Source organism: Palaemon carinicauda, chromosome 11, assembly GCF_036898095.1.
Source record: "Palaemon carinicauda isolate YSFRI2023 chromosome 11, ASM3689809v2, whole genome shotgun sequence".
NCBI lineage: Eukaryota > Metazoa > Arthropoda > Malacostraca > Decapoda > Palaemonidae > Palaemon > Palaemon carinicauda.
Genome location: NC_090735.1, coordinates 134923040 through 134940539, shown reverse-complemented (window position 1 = coordinate 134940539; position 17500 = coordinate 134923040). Strand labels below are relative to the sequence as shown.

The 17500-nt window shown below is 31.9% G+C and overlaps 1 protein-coding gene across 3 annotated transcripts in view; it reads right to left on the bottom strand.

Annotated features, from left to right (window-relative positions):
- LOC137650222 (uncharacterized) overlaps window positions 1-17500 on the bottom strand; it is a 520547-nt gene that overhangs the window by 147899 nt on the left and 355148 nt on the right. The window lies entirely within an intron of this gene.

Sequence of the window (17500 nt, the reverse complement as noted above, 5' to 3'; positions counted from 1 at the left end):
TTAAACGAACATGTAAAGGAACAATAATATCAATTTTTTTTTTTTTTTTTTTTTTTTTTTTTTTTTTTTTTTTTTTTTTTTTTTTGAGTGGGCTTACCTTACCGCGGTGAAAGGGTTTCCGTATCGCCATGATCAGCAAAGCTGTACTTTTCAGGGACACCCATACTATGTTGGTTTACCATGAGTGATAAAAAGTGTCCCACTTTCACCAATCTAGTGGCCAACGTGGTTATGATACCTAGCCAAACCCCAGACAAGCATAAGAAAATATTATTATCATTATTATGATAATTATTATTATTATGGACTAGAAACGGCTTCCTTTTTTATTGTTGATGCATAAACAATGCAAATATATGTATTTCACAATACAATGAATGCTATTGAGGTAATTTAGATCCATGCAGTTTCAAAGAACACGTTTTCAAGCAGACATGTGCAGGAAAATGGGAACCTCTTTCTTGGCTGGACAGCAAGCAGATTATAAGGCACATTCCAGGAAGCGATCGGATGAAGGCAGATTAGGGAAATAAGAGGAACAGAAAACAGACGGAGTATGGAAAGACGCTTATTCTCTGGCATGGACAGAGAGAGAGAGAGAGAGAGAGAGAGAGAGAGAGAGAGAGAGAGAGAGAGAGAGAGAGAGAGAATATTATTATATGGAGAATTTTCTTAAAAGCGCAGAGGAAGAGAAATTACGATGGTTAAATGGAAAATCTTCAAAAGAGAGAGAGAGAGAGAGGAGAGAGAGAGAGAGAGAGAGAGAGAGAGAGAGAGAGAGAGAGAGAGAGAGAGAGAGAGAGAGAATTTTCTTAAAAGCGTAGAGAGAAGAAGAGAGAAATTATGATGGTTAAATGGAAAATCTTCAGAGAGAGAGAGAGAGAGAGAGAGAGAGAGAGAGAGAGAGAGCATTATAATGTCGAGAATTTTCTTAAAAGCGTAGAGAGAAGAAGAGAGAAATTATGATGGTTAAATGGAAAATCTTCAGCGAGAGAGAGAGAGAGAGAGATGAAAGTGGTGAGAAAATCTTGAAGAAAATATATAGTAAATCGGAGACCAAAAATGGCAGACACAAAGAAAATATTAAAGGATGGATTCAAGGAAAGGCAAATAGGAGAAGTACATACTGCGAAGGTAATAAGGACAAAGAACAAACACTATAACAGCGAGGAGAGACACAATTAAGAAGAGGGGAGGCAAAGGGGAAAAAATGAAGAGGGAATAATGCAGCGAATGCAAAGAAATCTGAAGGTTAAAGGACAAAAGTAAAGAGAACATATCAAGGGAATTACTGGATATAATACATTAGTATAAGACAAATGTACAATATTGAAAGGGAAAATGTCGAAAAACAAGAAAAGAAATAGACGATGTCAGGCAAAAAAGGGATATCTCTTAAAGGTCATAGAAGAGAGAGAAAAAACTGGAAGAAAGATTTAGATTAATTATGTATAAGAAGGAGAGAAAGAAACTGAAATAATGAGTGAGAGTAACGAAGACGAAAGAGAGGGAAAAGGGAGAATGAAATAGAGAAGAATGTAATAGAAAATAGGGGAGATCGAGATGTCTTGATTACAGTTAACGAAAGAAGGGCGAAGGAAATCGGAGGAAAAAAAGGAAAAATTAGTAATGATTTAAAGGAAATTAATTTGGATGAAAATGAGAAAAAACAATTTTGTTATAGTAGCAAAAAAATTAATTTTGAATTTAATGTGATAGTAAGAGAGATGTATTATAGAGAATAATAAAGATGATAGGGAAATATAAAGAGAGTGCAGAAAACCCAGAGAACAGAATGAGACAAGAAATGCTGGGTGCGAGGAAGAATTGTTTAGGAATAAAGCGTTTAATAAAATTGTGAATAAAGACAGAATCATTCAGAAAATGTTAATTTTTATTCTGCAAATCTTTAATCATAATGGTGGTTGACTGGTTGGGATGTTTAAAGTGCAAGAGTAGAATCATAGATTTTTTTTTTTTAATAATGCGCATATTGGAAAAACGTATGTCGAAGCAGAAAGCTCCAAATGTGTACGCGAACCGTCAAAATTACGGGTAAATTGTTATATATGCACATAGTCGCTTATCCCTCTCACCAGGGTATGACTATTCTGTCTCCCTACACGAGGGACTAGGAAAGATGAGGGAGACTGAATATATATATATATATATATATATATATATATATATATATATATATATATATATATATATATATATATGTATGTATGTATGTATGTATGTATATATACATGGAGATAGATAGATAGATAGACAATTGCTCTTTATTATATAGGGGAGATGTAAAGTTGGTTACAGTTATTTTTATTCTTATGAATAGATAAGATAACATGAAATAATTCAAAATAAAAGAAACCTATTTTCCATTATAAAAGTGCTTAAAGATAATAGCAATGTCTGCCACGAAGTTGACCAGAGACTGAGGCTGAATATGCTAAGGGAGAGAGAGAGAGAGAGAGAGAGAGAGAGAGAGAGAGAGAGAGAGAGAGAGAGAGAGAGTGGGGTGGATCACTAAACGGCTGCTATGTGGGTAGGGGAAGAGAATCGTTGGAGAAGTGGAAAGGGCGGAGGAGGAGAGATAGGAAAGGGAGCTTGAGGGGGGAGGGGGGGGGGGGAGATAAGACGTCGGTAGCATCAAAGGGACGATTGAGATGGGGACCTGCAGAAGTCTTAGGGTCTTTGAACGCAACTTGATCTGACCTTTGGAGAAGTTTGGTCGTCGGAGCCACGGTTTCATTGGAGCCAGATTTCAGATGAAAACACTTTCCACCCAATGTTCTGTCACGAGAATTGAATGTTGAAGTATTTCTAACTTGGTGTCTTTAGCTTTTTCATTTCCTGAGTTTGTATATATATATATATATATATATATATATATATATATATATATATATATATATATATTATATATATATATATATATATATATATATATATATATATTCAAATAAGCCATATATATTTTTGATACATTAATGTCTGGATTCTCTTAACGACCTCGGGATCAGAGCCCCAGGCGAAATCACACAAAGACAAGAGCTTGGGTCCGGCCGGGAATCGAACCCTGGTCGGCAAGCTTGTATAGACAGTGACTATATATATATATATATATATATATATATATATATATATATATATATATATATACACACACTCATATATACATATATATATACATACATATATATATATATATATATATATATATATATATATATATATATACATATATATATATATATATATATATATATATATATATATAGGTGCGTGTGTGTAATGGTACTTTATCACAAACTCATGAAATTCCTTTATTTAGATAAACCACTCACACATGTTTGTGTGATTGTGTACGTAAAAGTACACTTACTTTAAGGATAAATCTCTTAACTGCCTATTTCTCTTTCTTATCACCTAAAAACATTTTATATTGTTCAACCTCAAAATGAAGACTTCGATCTTTTAACCTATCATTTTTCTTTCATTCTTTTCATGTTGTCAAAGCGCTGACATGACTTGTCTCCTGTAGAAAGATTATTGCTACATCGTCGCATATCTGCCTTCATCGGTGCTTCAATCATCCTTTACATAATCTCCCTAACTAGATGAACTCGACATTCAAGTCACAACTATCACTTCAACATAGTGTTGGTTCCACAGCCATTCCAAAACCATTTGAACTTTGAGTATACAGCTGTAAATACTTACTACTTCATTTGGTTAACCTATTTTGTAGATCACATTTTCTCTCATAAATTCTTCATATGTTATAGTGACTTCCAGACACATGTTAGTGTTTACATCACCACAAACTATATTTCTGAACTCTCATCTCAAACATACAAACAATACTATCCATTTCTGTTGTGTAATAGATAATAATCATCCATGAAACACGATAAGTTGTGGAGGCCTATCGGAAACGTCCCTGCCTAGTGGTCTGCCAGACTGGTGTTCGAGTCCCGCTCAAACTCGCTAGTTTCTTGTAGTATTTGTAAACTCACCATCCTTGTGAGCTAAGGATGTGACTTTTGGGGAACGTATACGTTTACCTGCTGAGTCATCAGCTGCCATTGCCTGAACCTCCCCGGTCCTAGTTTGTGTGTAAAGGGGGCTTGGGCGCTGGTCTTATGTATATATGGTCAGTCTCTAGGGCATTATCACTGTCCCTTACCTGAGCTATTCATGAGCGGCCTTTAGACCTTTGGACTAAAGACAAAAATCTTTAGTGTCATTCAACATACGATTTAATACAATGCAACTTCCTCTCTCAATTCCATCGCCATCACACTCGAAGTCATACGTCAAAATAATACATACATACATACATATATATATATATATATATATATATATATATATATATATTATATATGTATACATATATATACATATATATATGTATACATATATATATATATATATATATATATATATATATATATATATATATGTATATATATATTAGCGTGTCTGTGGCTGTATGATTACAATAGAGGGGTCCACTGTTACTTATATATCGTAATTTTGATAGCTAAAACAACTCTAATTTCTCGATGTAATAAGAATTATTCAGATTTTGGGAATCAATGGAGTAAGCATTCATATTTTGTGATTGGATTCGATATCATCTCTCTCTCTCTCTCTCTCTCTCTCTCTCTCTCTCTCTCTCTCTCTCTCTCTCTCTCTCTCTCTCTCTCTCTCTCTCTCTCTCTCTCTCTCTGTATCATTATTTTCGAGCAATAAAATCTTGACAGACATCGTATAATATTAGGCATTTGATGAGAACATAGATACAGTTACAAGTCCGGCCACAACTACTCGAGGACTTTTGGAGTTTCGGACTCCGAGGGAACTTATTTCAATGACTTGCCAAGGAGTTGTAAAAGGGGGGGGGGGGGGGAGGCGGGGATTGGGTGAAACTTCGTGAATGGGTCACTTGTAGAGCAAAATGTTCTTGCGCGTGTTATGGTAGAAGTTCTTGCTGGGAGTTCTAAGTTCTCTCCTTATGAGGATTTCAAAGGGAGGGACCATAAATGAAATTCCTAAGAGTGTTTGAGTTTGAGAATATACTGTGTGTATATATATATATATATATATATATATATATATATATATATATATATATATATATATATATATATATATATATATATATATATATATATATATGCATATATATATTGCTCCTTTGAATTGTTCGTCATATTAAGATTCTCTACCATATTTTTACCTTATAAATCCATCACTTACATATTATTGTTGCTATATTGATACACTTTCATAAGAAGAATAGTATGACCTTTAATTTTATAAATAAAACTTTTCAAATAGCAAATGCTTCTCTTCCACCACTTTTATAAAGTCTTCAGTAATCTTTCTCACCCTATTTTGATTTTAATCTTCATGTGCAATCACATAAAAGCATGAATTTTGACATTGCGCTAACCATGACTTAATTAACTCACGTTCATTTGACTTTGATTTCTGATATCTGATTTTGATTTGGGAAAATTTGCAGAAATGTTGATTTTGTTATTTTCTGTTTTTCAACGATATCTTGATTTCGGAAAATTTGCAAATTCGTCAATTGCAATTTTCCTCAAATCTCATCAAGTTTAGTGTACGTTTTGGTACGAGATTTTGTCCGTAACCAAGTTTGCACTTTTAATTTTCTATTTATGAGAAAAGTTTAGCACTGACTTCGAAGTTGATTGATAACAATGATCATTTTACCAGTCTCTGTGAATAATGTTTTATCATTTATTTTAGTTCTTCTTAATCCCTCTGATGGAGAGTTAAGCTACTGTAAAATTCACGTGAACGTAAAAATAAGGTATCGATTCGTAACAAATTGGTTATAAATAAGGAATCGATTCGTAACAAATTGGTTTTAAATAAGGAATCGATTCGTAGCAAATTGGTTTTAAATAAGGAATCGAATCGTAACAAATTGGTTATTAATGAGGAACCGATTCGTAACAAATTGGTTATAAATGAGGAATCGATTCGTAACAAATTGGTTATAAGTAAGGAATAGATCCGTAACAAATTGGTTACAAATGAAGAATCGATTCGTAACAAATTGGTTATAAATAATGAATCGATTCGTAACAAATTGGTTATAAATAAGGAATCGAATCGTAACAAATTGGTTATAAATAAGATATCGATTCGTAACAAATTGGTTATAAATAAGGAATCTGTTCGTAACAAATTGGTTATAAATAAGGAATCGATTCGTAACAAATCGGTTATAAATAAGGAATCGATTCGTAACCAATTGGTTATAAATAAGGAATCGATTCGTAACCAATTGGTTATAAATAAGGAATCGATTCGTAACCAATTGGTTATAAATAAGGAATCGATTCGTAACCAATTGGTTATAAATAAGGAATCGATTCGTAACAAATCGGTTATAAATAAGGAATCGATTCGTAACCAATTGGTTATAAATAAGGAATCGATTCGTAACCAATTGGTTATAAATAAGGAATCGATTCGTAACCAATTGGTTATAAATAAGGAATCGATTCGTAACAAATCGGTTATAAATAAGGAATCGATTCGTAACCAATTGGTTATAAATAAGGAATCGATTCGTAACAAGTTGGTTATAAATGAGGTATCGATTCGTAACAAATTGGTTATAATTAAGGATTCGATTCGTAACAAATTGGTTATAAATAAGGAATCAGTTCGTAAAGAAATTGGTTATAAATAAGGAATCTGTTCGTAACAAAATGGTTGTAAATAAGGAAACGATTCGTAACAAATTGGTTATAAATAAGGAATCAATTCGTAACAAATTGATTATAATTAAGGAATCAGTTCGTAACAAATTGGTTATAAATAAGGAATCAGTTCGTAAAGAAATTGGTTATAAATAAGGAATCTGTTCGTAACAAAATGATTATAAATAAGGAATCAGTTTGCAACAAATTGGTTATAGATAAGGAATCAGTTCGTAAAGATATTGGTTATAAATAAGGAATCAGTTGGTAACACAATTATTATAAATAAGGAATCACTTCGTAACAAATTGGTTATAAATAAGGAAACAGCACCTAACAAATTGTGTATAAATAAGGAATCTGTTCGTAACAAAATAATTATAAATAACGAATCAGTTCGTAAGAAATTGATTATAAATAAGGAGTGAATTTGTAACAAATTGGTTATGAATAAGGAATCAGTTGGTGAAAAATATTTTGTAAATAAGGAATCATTTCGTAAATATATATATATATATATATATATATATATATATATATATATATATATATATATATATATATATATATATATATATATATATATATATATATATATATATATATACACACGTAAAAACTGAATTTCGCACTATTGAAATATATCACTTAAACATTTTGTATATCAATTATCTCTTAATTACCCAGAGATTATAGACGCGAGCACAAATCAGTATTTTTTTTCTCTCATTAACTATGCTGTTTGTCTTGCTTCATTATTACCGGCAATCATGTTTTCAATCACAGCAAGGATGAAGATTTCCTGGGGGCAGAAATACAATTCAGTGATTTTACAGTTGTCCCCACATCGTAATTACCAACTAAGTACTTAATTCTTCTTGATGTCTAGTTTCTTATCTTGTCAGGGTTAACATTATTTTGACGAATGTGTTTTTATTGTCTTTGCAATTTATTTCATATTTTATAAACTATTGATACCAGTGCGATTTTATATAAAGAAGACCTTAGATTATCTTAATTATATCTGTGAGCACTGATTGATTATCTCTGTAATTTTTTGTTTTGATTACAACGTTTGAAATTGAGATGATTATCACCTGTAATTTTTGGGTTAGTTTACATGTTTGAAATTGAGATGATTATGACGTCAATCTATTTTTGTATAGAATGTTTTAAATTGGGATGATTATCACGTCAAGCTACTTTTGTGTACAATTTTGGAAATTGGGATGATTATCACGTCCATACATTTTTGTAATATTGGAAATTGGGATGATTATCACCTGTAATTTTTGGGTTAGTTTACATGTTTGAAATTGAGATGATTATGACGTCAATCTATTTTTGTATAGAATGTTTTAAATTGGGATGATTATCACGTCAAGCTACTTTTGTGTACAATTTTGGAAATTGGGATGATTATCACGTCCATACATTTTTGTAATATTGGAAATTGAGATGATTATCACCTGTAATTTTTGGGTTAGTTTACATGTTTGAAATTGAGATGATTATGACGTCAATCTATTTTTGTATAGAATGTTTTAAATTGGGATGATTATCACGTCAAGCTACTTTTGTGTACAATTTTGGAAATTGGGATGATTATCACGTCCATACATTTTTGTAATATTGGAAATTGGGATGATTATGACGTCACTATTTATGTATACAATGTTGGAATTTGAGATGATTATTATTTCAATCAAATTTTGTAATGTTGGAAATTGAGATGATTATGACGTCAATCTATTTTTTTATACAATGTTTGAAATTGGGATGATTATCACGTCAATTAATTTTTGTGATGTTGGAAATTGGGGTGATTATCACGTCAATCTATTTATGCATACAATGTTGAAAATTGGGATGATTATCACGTCAATCAATTTTTGTAATGTTGGAAATAGGGATGATTGTCACGTCAATCAATTTTTGTAATGTTGGAAATAGGGATGATTGTCACGTCAATCAATTTTTGTAATGTTGGAAATAGGGATGATTGTCACGTCAATCAATTTTTGTAATGTTGGAATAGGGATGATTGTCACGTCAATCAATTTTTATAACGTTGGAAATAGGGATGATTGTCACGTCAATCAATTTTTGTAATGTTGGAAATAGGGATGATTGTCACGTCAATCAATTTTTATAACGTTGGAAATAGGGATGATTGTCACGTCAATCAATTTTTGTAATGTTGGAAATAGGGATGATTGTCACGTCAATCAATTTTTATAACGTTGGAAATAGGGATGATTGTCACGTCAATCAATTTTTATAACGTTGGAAATTGGGATGATTATCACGTCAGTCAATTTTTGTAATGTTGGAAATTGGGAGGATTATCACTTCAATCTAATTTTTTGTATAAAATGTTGGAAATTGGGATCATTATCACGTCAATCAATTTTTGTAATGTTGGAAATTGGGATGATTATCACCGTCAATTTTGTTTTAAGTTTACACGTTGGAAATAGGAATAACTATAGTCAATTCTTTTTAGTGAGGCCGATTTGCACCGACTCGCATGGGTGCCCTTTTAGCTCGGAAAAGTTTCCTGATCGCTGATTGGTTGGACAAGATCATTCTAACCAATCAGATAGCAGGAAACTTTTCCGAGCTAAAAGCACACCGCTGCAAGTCGATGCAAATGCGCCTCATTAAGAAAATTGAGTATAGTGCACTCAATTTTCCTCTCCTTCCACCTTCCCTCTCTCTCTCTCTCTCTCTCTCTCTCTCTCTCTCTCTCTCTCTCTCTCTCTCTCTCTCATATACGCGTCTCCGTGATAGCCAGGATGCAACGTGTAATAACGGGTTCCCGAATTTGGCTTTGGCGAATACCAGATTCGTATAATTCCATGATATGAGAGACAGCTGTAATCGCTCCTCTATAGAGACGAATTGTTCCGTTTCTCAGATTTGTTTTCCAAAGATATATCTCGGTTGACCTTCATTTGTTTTCTGGAACTGTAATAGGTTGTCTTACTGCGTCTTCATTTAACAGGATTATGTCTCTATTTGTTTTATTTTTTTGGTTAAGAAAAAATAATCTCATTTGAGGATTTTAGATTTATATTCTATAAATTTTCTCATACCCATATCAGAAATGAGATGTATGTGTATCATATAGAGTATATGATATGAATTCTTTTACACCTTACAACTTGGCAAATTTTTAGATGACATTTCCCACTTAATTTAGGAGTAAGCATTTTTGCAACTATGGAAAAATGTAGAGGGAAATTTTTAAAATGACATTTCCCCCTTATTTTAGGTGTAAGCATTTTTGCAACTATGGAAAAATGTAGAGGGCAATTTTTAAAATGACAGTTCCCCCTTATTTTAGGTGTAAGCATTTTTGCAACTATGGAAAAATGTAGATGGCAATTTTTTAAATGGCATTTCCCCCTTATTTTAGGTGTAAACATTTTGCAACTATGGAAAAATGTAGAGGGCAATTTTTTAAATGGCATTTCCCCCTTATTTTAGGTGTAAGCATTTTTGCAACTATGGAAAAATGTAGAGGGCAATTTTTTAAATGGCATTTCCCCCTTATTTTAGGTGTAAGCATTTTTGCAACTATGGAAAAATGTAGAGGGCAATTTTTTAAATGGCATTTCCCCCTTATTTTAGGTGTAAGCATTTTTGCAACTATGGAAAAATGTAGAGGGCAATTTTTTAAATGGCATTTCCCCCTTATTTTAGGTGTAAGCATTTTTGCAACTATGGAAAAATGTAGAGGGCAATTTTTTAAATGGCATTTCCCCCTTATTTTAGGTGTAAACATTTTGCAACTATGGAAAAATGTAGAGGGCAATTTTTTAAATGGCATTTCCCCATTATTTTAGATGTAAGCATTTTTCCAACTATGGAAAAATGTAGATGTCAATTTTTAAAATGGCATTTCCCCCTTATTTTAGGTGTAAGCATTTTTGCAACTCTGGAAAAATGTAGATGTCAATTTTTAAAATGGCATTTCCCCCTTATTTTAGGTGTAAGCATTTTTGCAACTCTGGAAAAATGTAGATGGCAATTTTTAAAATGGCATTTCCCCCTTATTTTAGGTGTAAGCATTTTTGCAACTCTGGAAAAATGTAGATGTCAATTTTTAAAATGGCATTTCCCCCTTATTTTAGGTGTAAGCATTTTTGCAACTCTGGAAAAATGTAGATGTCAATTTTTAAAATGGCATTTCCCCATTATTTTAGATGTAAGCATTTTTGCAACTATGGAAAAATGTAGATGTCAATTTTTAAAATGGCATTTCCCCCTTATTTTAGGTGTAAGCATTTTTGCAACTCTGGAAAAATGTAGATGGCAATTTTTAAAATGGCATTTCCCCCTTATTTTAGGTGTAAGCATTTTTGCAACTCTGGAAAAATGTAGATGGCAATTTTTAAAATGGCATTTCCCCATTATTTTAGATGTAAGCATTTTTGCAACTATGGAAAAATGTAGATGTCAATTTTTAAAATGGCATTTCCCCCTTATTTTAGGTGTAAGCATTTTTGCAACTCTGGAAAAATGTAGATGGCAATTTTTAAAATGGCATTTCCCCCTTATTTTAGGTGTAAGCATTTTTGCAACTCTGGAAAAATGTAGATGTCAATTTTTAAAATGGCATTTCCCCCTTATTTTAGGTGTAAGCATTTTTGCAACTCTGGAAAAATGTAGATGTCAATTTTTAAAATGGCATTTCCCCCTTATTTTAGGTGTAAGCATTTTTGCAACTCTGGAAAAATGTAGATGGCAATTTTTAAAATGGCATTTCCCCATTATTTTAGATGTAAGCATTTTTGCAACTATGGAAAAATGTAGATGTCAATTTTTAAAATGGCATTTCCCCCTTATTTTAGGTGTAAGCATTTTTGCAACTCTGGAAAAATGTAGATGGCAATTTTTAAAATGGCATTTCCCCATTATTTTAGATGTAAGCATTTTTGCAACTATGGAAAAATGTAGATGTCAATTTTTAAAATGGCATTTCCCCCTTATTTTAGGTGTAAGCATTTTTGCAACTCTGGAAAAATGTAGATGGCAATTTTTAAAATGGCATTTCCCCATTATTTTAGATGTAAGCATTTTTGCAACTATGGAAAAATGTAGATGGCAATTTTTAAAATGGCATTTCCCCCTTATTTTAGGTGTAAGCATTTTTGCAACTCTGGAAAAATGTAGATGGCAATTTTTAAAATGGCATTTCCCCATTATTTTAGATGTAAGCATTTTTGCAACTCTGGAAAAATGTAGATGTCAATTTTTAAAATGGCATTTCCCCCTTATTTTAGGTGTAAGCATTTTTGCAACTCTGGAAAAATGTAGATGGCAATTTTTAAAATGGCATTTCCCCATTATTTTAGATGTAAGCATTTTTTGCAACTATGGAAAAATGTAGATGTCAATTTTTAAAATGGCATTTCCCCATTATTTTAGGTGTAAGCATTTTTGCAACTCTGGAAAAATGTAGATGGCAATTTTTAAAATGGCATTTCCCCATTATTTTAGATGTAAGCATTTTTGCAACTATGGAAAAATGTAGATGTCAATTTTTAAAATGGCATTTCCCCATTATTTTAGGTGTAAGCATTTTTGCAACTCTGGAAAAATGTAGATGGCAATTTTTAAAATGGCATTTCCCCATTATTTTAGATGTAAGCATTTTTGCAACTATGGAAAAATGTAGATGGCAATTTTTAAAATGGCATTTCCCCCTTATTTTAGGTGTAAGCATTTTTGCAACTCTGGAAAAATGTAGATGTCAATTTTTAAAATGGCATTTCCCCCTTATTTTAGGTGTAAGCATTTTTGCAACTCTGGAAAAATGTAGATGGCAATTTTTAAAATGGCATTTCCCCATTATTTTAGATGTAAGCATTTTTGCAACTATGGAAAAATGTAGATGTCAATTTTTAAAATGGCATTTCCCCCTTATTTTAGGTGTAAGCATTTTTGCAACTCTGGAAAAATGTAGATGGCAATTTTTAAAATGGCATTTCCCCATTATTTTAGATGTAAGCATTTTTGCAACTATGGAAAAATGTAGATGTCAATTTTTAAAATGGCATTTCCCCCTTATTTTAGGTGTAAGCATTTTTGCAACTCTGGAAAAATGTAGATGGCAATTTTTAAAATGGCATTTCCCCCTTATTTTAGGTGTAAGCATTTTTGCAACTCTGGAAAAATGTAGATGTCAATTTTTAAAATGGCATTTCCCCCTTATTTTAGGTGTAAGCATTTTTGCAACTCTGGAAAAATGTAGATGTCAATTTTTAAAATGGCATTTCCCCCTTATTTTAGGTGTAAGCATTTTTGCAACTCTGGAAAAATGTAGATGGCAATTTTTAAAATGGCATTTCCCCATTATTTTAGATGTAAGCATTTTTGCAACTATGGAAAAATGTAGATGTCAATTTTTAAAATGGCATTTCCCCCTTATTTTAGGTGTAAGCATTTTTGCAACTCTGGAAAAATGTAGATGGCAATTTTTAAAATGGCATTTCCCCATTATTTTAGATGTAAGCATTTTTGCAACTATGGAAAAATGTAGATGTCAATTTTTAAAATGGCATTTCCCCCTTATTTTAGGTGTAAGCATTTTTGCAACTCTGGAAAAATGTAGATGGCAATTTTTAAAATGGCATTTCCCCATTATTTTAGATGTAAGCATTTTTGCAACTATGGAAAAATGTAGATGGCAATTTTTAAAATGGCATTTCCCCCTTATTTTAGGTGTAAGCATTTTTGCAACTCTGGAAAAATGTAGATGGCAATTTTTAAAATGGCATTTCCCCATTATTTTAGATGTAAGCATTTTTGCAACTCTGGAAAAATGTAGATGTCAATTTTTAAAATGGCATTTCCCCCTTATTTTAGGTGTAAGCATTTTTGCAACTCTGGAAAAATGTAGATGGCAATTTTTAAAATGGCATTTCCCCATTATTTTAGATGTAAGCATTTTTTGCAACTATGGAAAAATGTAGATGTCAATTTTTAAAATGGCATTTCCCCATTATTTTAGGTGTAAGCATTTTTGCAACTCTGGAAAAATGTAGATGGCAATTTTTAAAATGGCATTTCCCCATTATTTTAGATGTAAGCATTTTTGCAACTATGGAAAAATGTAGATGTCAATTTTTAAAATGGCATTTCCCCATTATTTTAGGTGTAAGCATTTTTGCAACTCTGGAAAAATGTAGATGGCAATTTTTAAAATGGCATTTCCCCATTATTTTAGATGTAAGCATTTTTGCAACTCTGGAAAAATGTAGATGTCAATTTTTAAAATGGCATTTCCCCATTATTTTAGATGTAAGCATTTTTGCAACTATGGAAAAATGTAGATGTCAATTTTTAAAATGGCATTTCCCCCTTATTTTAGGTGTAAGCATTTTTGCAACTCTGGAAAAATGTAGATGTCAATTTTTAAAATGGCATTTCCCCCTTATTTTAGGTGTAAGCATTTTTGCAACTCTGGAAAAATGTAGATGGCAATTTTTAAAATGGCATTTCCCCATTATTTTAGATGTAAGCATTTTTGCAACTATGGAAAAATGTAGATGTCAATTTTTAAAATGGCATTTCCCCCTTATTTTAGGTGTAAGCATTTTTGCAACTCTGGAAAAATGTAGATGGCAATTTTTAAAATGGCATTTCCCCATTATTTTAGATGTAAGCATTTTTGCAACTCTGGAAAAATGTAGATGTCAATTTTTAAAATGGCATTTCCCCCTTATTTTAGGTGTAAGCATTTTTGCAACTCTGGAAAAATGTAGATGGCAATTTTTAAAATGGCATATCCCCATTATTTTAGATGTAAGCATTTTTGCAACTATGGAAAAATGTAGATGTCAATTTTTAAAATGGCATTTCCCCCTTATTTTAGGTGTAAGCATTTTTGCAACTCTGGAAAAATGTAGATGTCAATTTTTAAAATGGCATTTCCCCCTTATTTTAGGTGTAAGCATTTTTGCAACTCTGGAAAAATGTAGATGGCAATTTTTAAAATGGCATTTCCCCCTTATTTTAGGTGTAAGCATTTTTGCAACTCTGGAAAAATGTAGATGGCAATTTTTAAAATGGCATTTCCCCATTATTTTAGATGTAAGCATTTTTGCAACTATGGAAAAATGTAGATGTCAATTTTTAAAATGGCATTTCCCCCTTATTTTAGGTGTAAGCATTTTTGCAACTCTGGAAAAATGTAGATGGCAATTTTTAAAATGGCATTTCCCCATTATTTTAGATGTAAGCATTTTTGCAACTATGGAAAAATGTAGATGGCAATTTTTAAAATGGCATTTCCCCCTTATTTTAGGTGTAAGCATTTTTGCAACTCTGGAAAAATGTAGATGGCAATTTTTAAAATGGCATTTCCCCATTATTTTAGATGTAAGCATTTTTGCAACTCTGGAAAAATGTAGATGTCAATTTTTAAAATGGCATTTCCCCCTTATTTTAGGTGTAAGCATTTTTGCAACTCTGGAAAAATGTAGATGGCAATTTTTAAAATGGCATTTCCCCATTATTTTAGATGTAAGCATTTTTTGCAACTATGGAAAAATGTAGATGTCAATTTTTAAAATGGCATTTCCCCATTATTTTAGGTGTAAGCATTTTTGCAACTCTGGAAAAATGTAGATGGCAATTTTTAAAATGGCATTTCCCCATTATTTTAGATGTAAGCATTTTTGCAACTATGGAAAAATGTAGATGTCAATTTTTAAAATGGCATTTCCCCATTATTTTAGGTGTAAGCATTTTTGCAACTCTGGAAAAATGTAGATGGCAATTTTTAAAATGGCATTTCCCCATTATTTTAGATGTAAGCATTTTTGCAACTCTGGAAAAATGTAGATGTCAATTTTTAAAATGGCATTTCCCCATTATTTTAGATGTAAGCATTTTTGCAACTATGGAAAAATGTAGATGTCAATTTTTAAAATGGCATTTCCCCCTTATTTTAGGTGTAAGCATTTTTGCAACTCTGGAAAAATGTAGATGTCAATTTTTAAAATGGCATTTCCCCCTTATTTTAGGTGTAAGCATTTTTGCAACTCTGGAAAAATGTAGATGGCAATTTTTAAAATGGCATTTCCCCATTATTTTAGATGTAAGCATTTTTGCAACTATGGAAAAATGTAGATGTCAATTTTTAAAATGGCATTTCCCCCTTATTTTAGGTGTAAGCATTTTTGCAACTCTGGAAAAATGTAGATGGCAATTTTTAAAATGGCATTTCCCCATTATTTTAGATGTAAGCATTTTTGCAACTCTGGAAAAATGTAGATGTCAATTTTTAAAATGGCATTTCCCCCTTATTTTAGGTGTAAGCATTTTTGCAACTCTGGAAAAATGTAGATGGCAATTTTTAAAATGGCATATCCCCATTATTTTAGATGTAAGCATTTTTGCAACTATGGAAAAATGTAGATGTCAATTTTTAAAATGGCATTTCCCCCTTATTTTAGGTGTAAGCATTTTTGCAACTCTGGAAAAATGTAGATGTCAATTTTTAAAATGGCATTTCCCCCTTATTTTAGGTGTAAGCATTTTTGCAACTCTGGAAAAATGTAGAGGGCAATATTTTAAATGGCACATTTATACCAGCCAAGAAGTCATAAGGTATTTATTGTGGAGAAAAAAAATGATTATTTTATGGAAGCGTTAATCTAAATCTGGAATGTTCATTTAAGGGTTTTGTATCTCGTCATTGGGTCTTAGTTTGCACCCACTTTCTAGCCTTTTAATCTATCTCTACTCCTTTTTCCTCGCTTCCATCTGGGTGTTTAACCCTATTGAAACCTTTGTTGATATTTTTCATTACCAATAGAAAGCTTATTTGGTAGGTCTTAGTTTTTCCAGTGTTCTACTAAAGCTCTGAAGAGCGTTCCTCACTCCCCCCCTCCCCGACCCAATATTCGACCATAGCTCTGAAGGTCCATCTAGACCTCAACGCCTCCTTATGGTGAACCCAGATATTCATTTCTATATAGGCTTCCTGGAAAATATAGTTTTGAAAAATCAGGTGGTTTTTTTTTTTTTTTTTTTTTTAAGTAACCGTTTTATTGTGCTGAAACTCACACTGGAATCATAATTGCCATTTTCATGTCCAAATAAAGTGCTTTTTCTATTATTTCCTTCATCTCTATTTAGGCTTCCTTAAAAATATATTTTTGGAAAATCGGCAATGATAAAATTATTTTTTTTTTTATAAGTTACCGTTTTAATGTGCTGAAATTTAAACTGGGATCATAATTGCCACTTTCATATCCAAAGAAAGTGCTTTCTCTATTATTTCCTTCTAAATCTCCCCAAAAGCTGCTTCTAAAACTGGAAATTGAAACACAGAAATTCCATGTATGCTCTGCGAGAAACATATTTTTCCAGGGAGTAAAGGTTTGGAAACGTGTGAAGAAAACAGAAAAAAAAATGTATTTATATAAGAAAAGCCATTATGGTCTTGGGGATTAAGGACCATTAAGGGACATAATGGAAAGATTATAGGAGGATGAAACGACCACAAAAGGATAAATGGAGAAAGAGAGAAAGAGAAGAGAAAAATAAAAAGAAAACGCTAATGTCTTGTGTGTTTCCTGCTGAGAAAGCGAACACCTGTTTTTGATGAACTAATTAGAAAGGAAAAAATGAAAGATATAAAAAAAGAAAATGCCTGATGAAACAACCGAAGGAAGATGATGATGATGAGGATGAAGATGATGCGATTTTTTTATTATTATTAT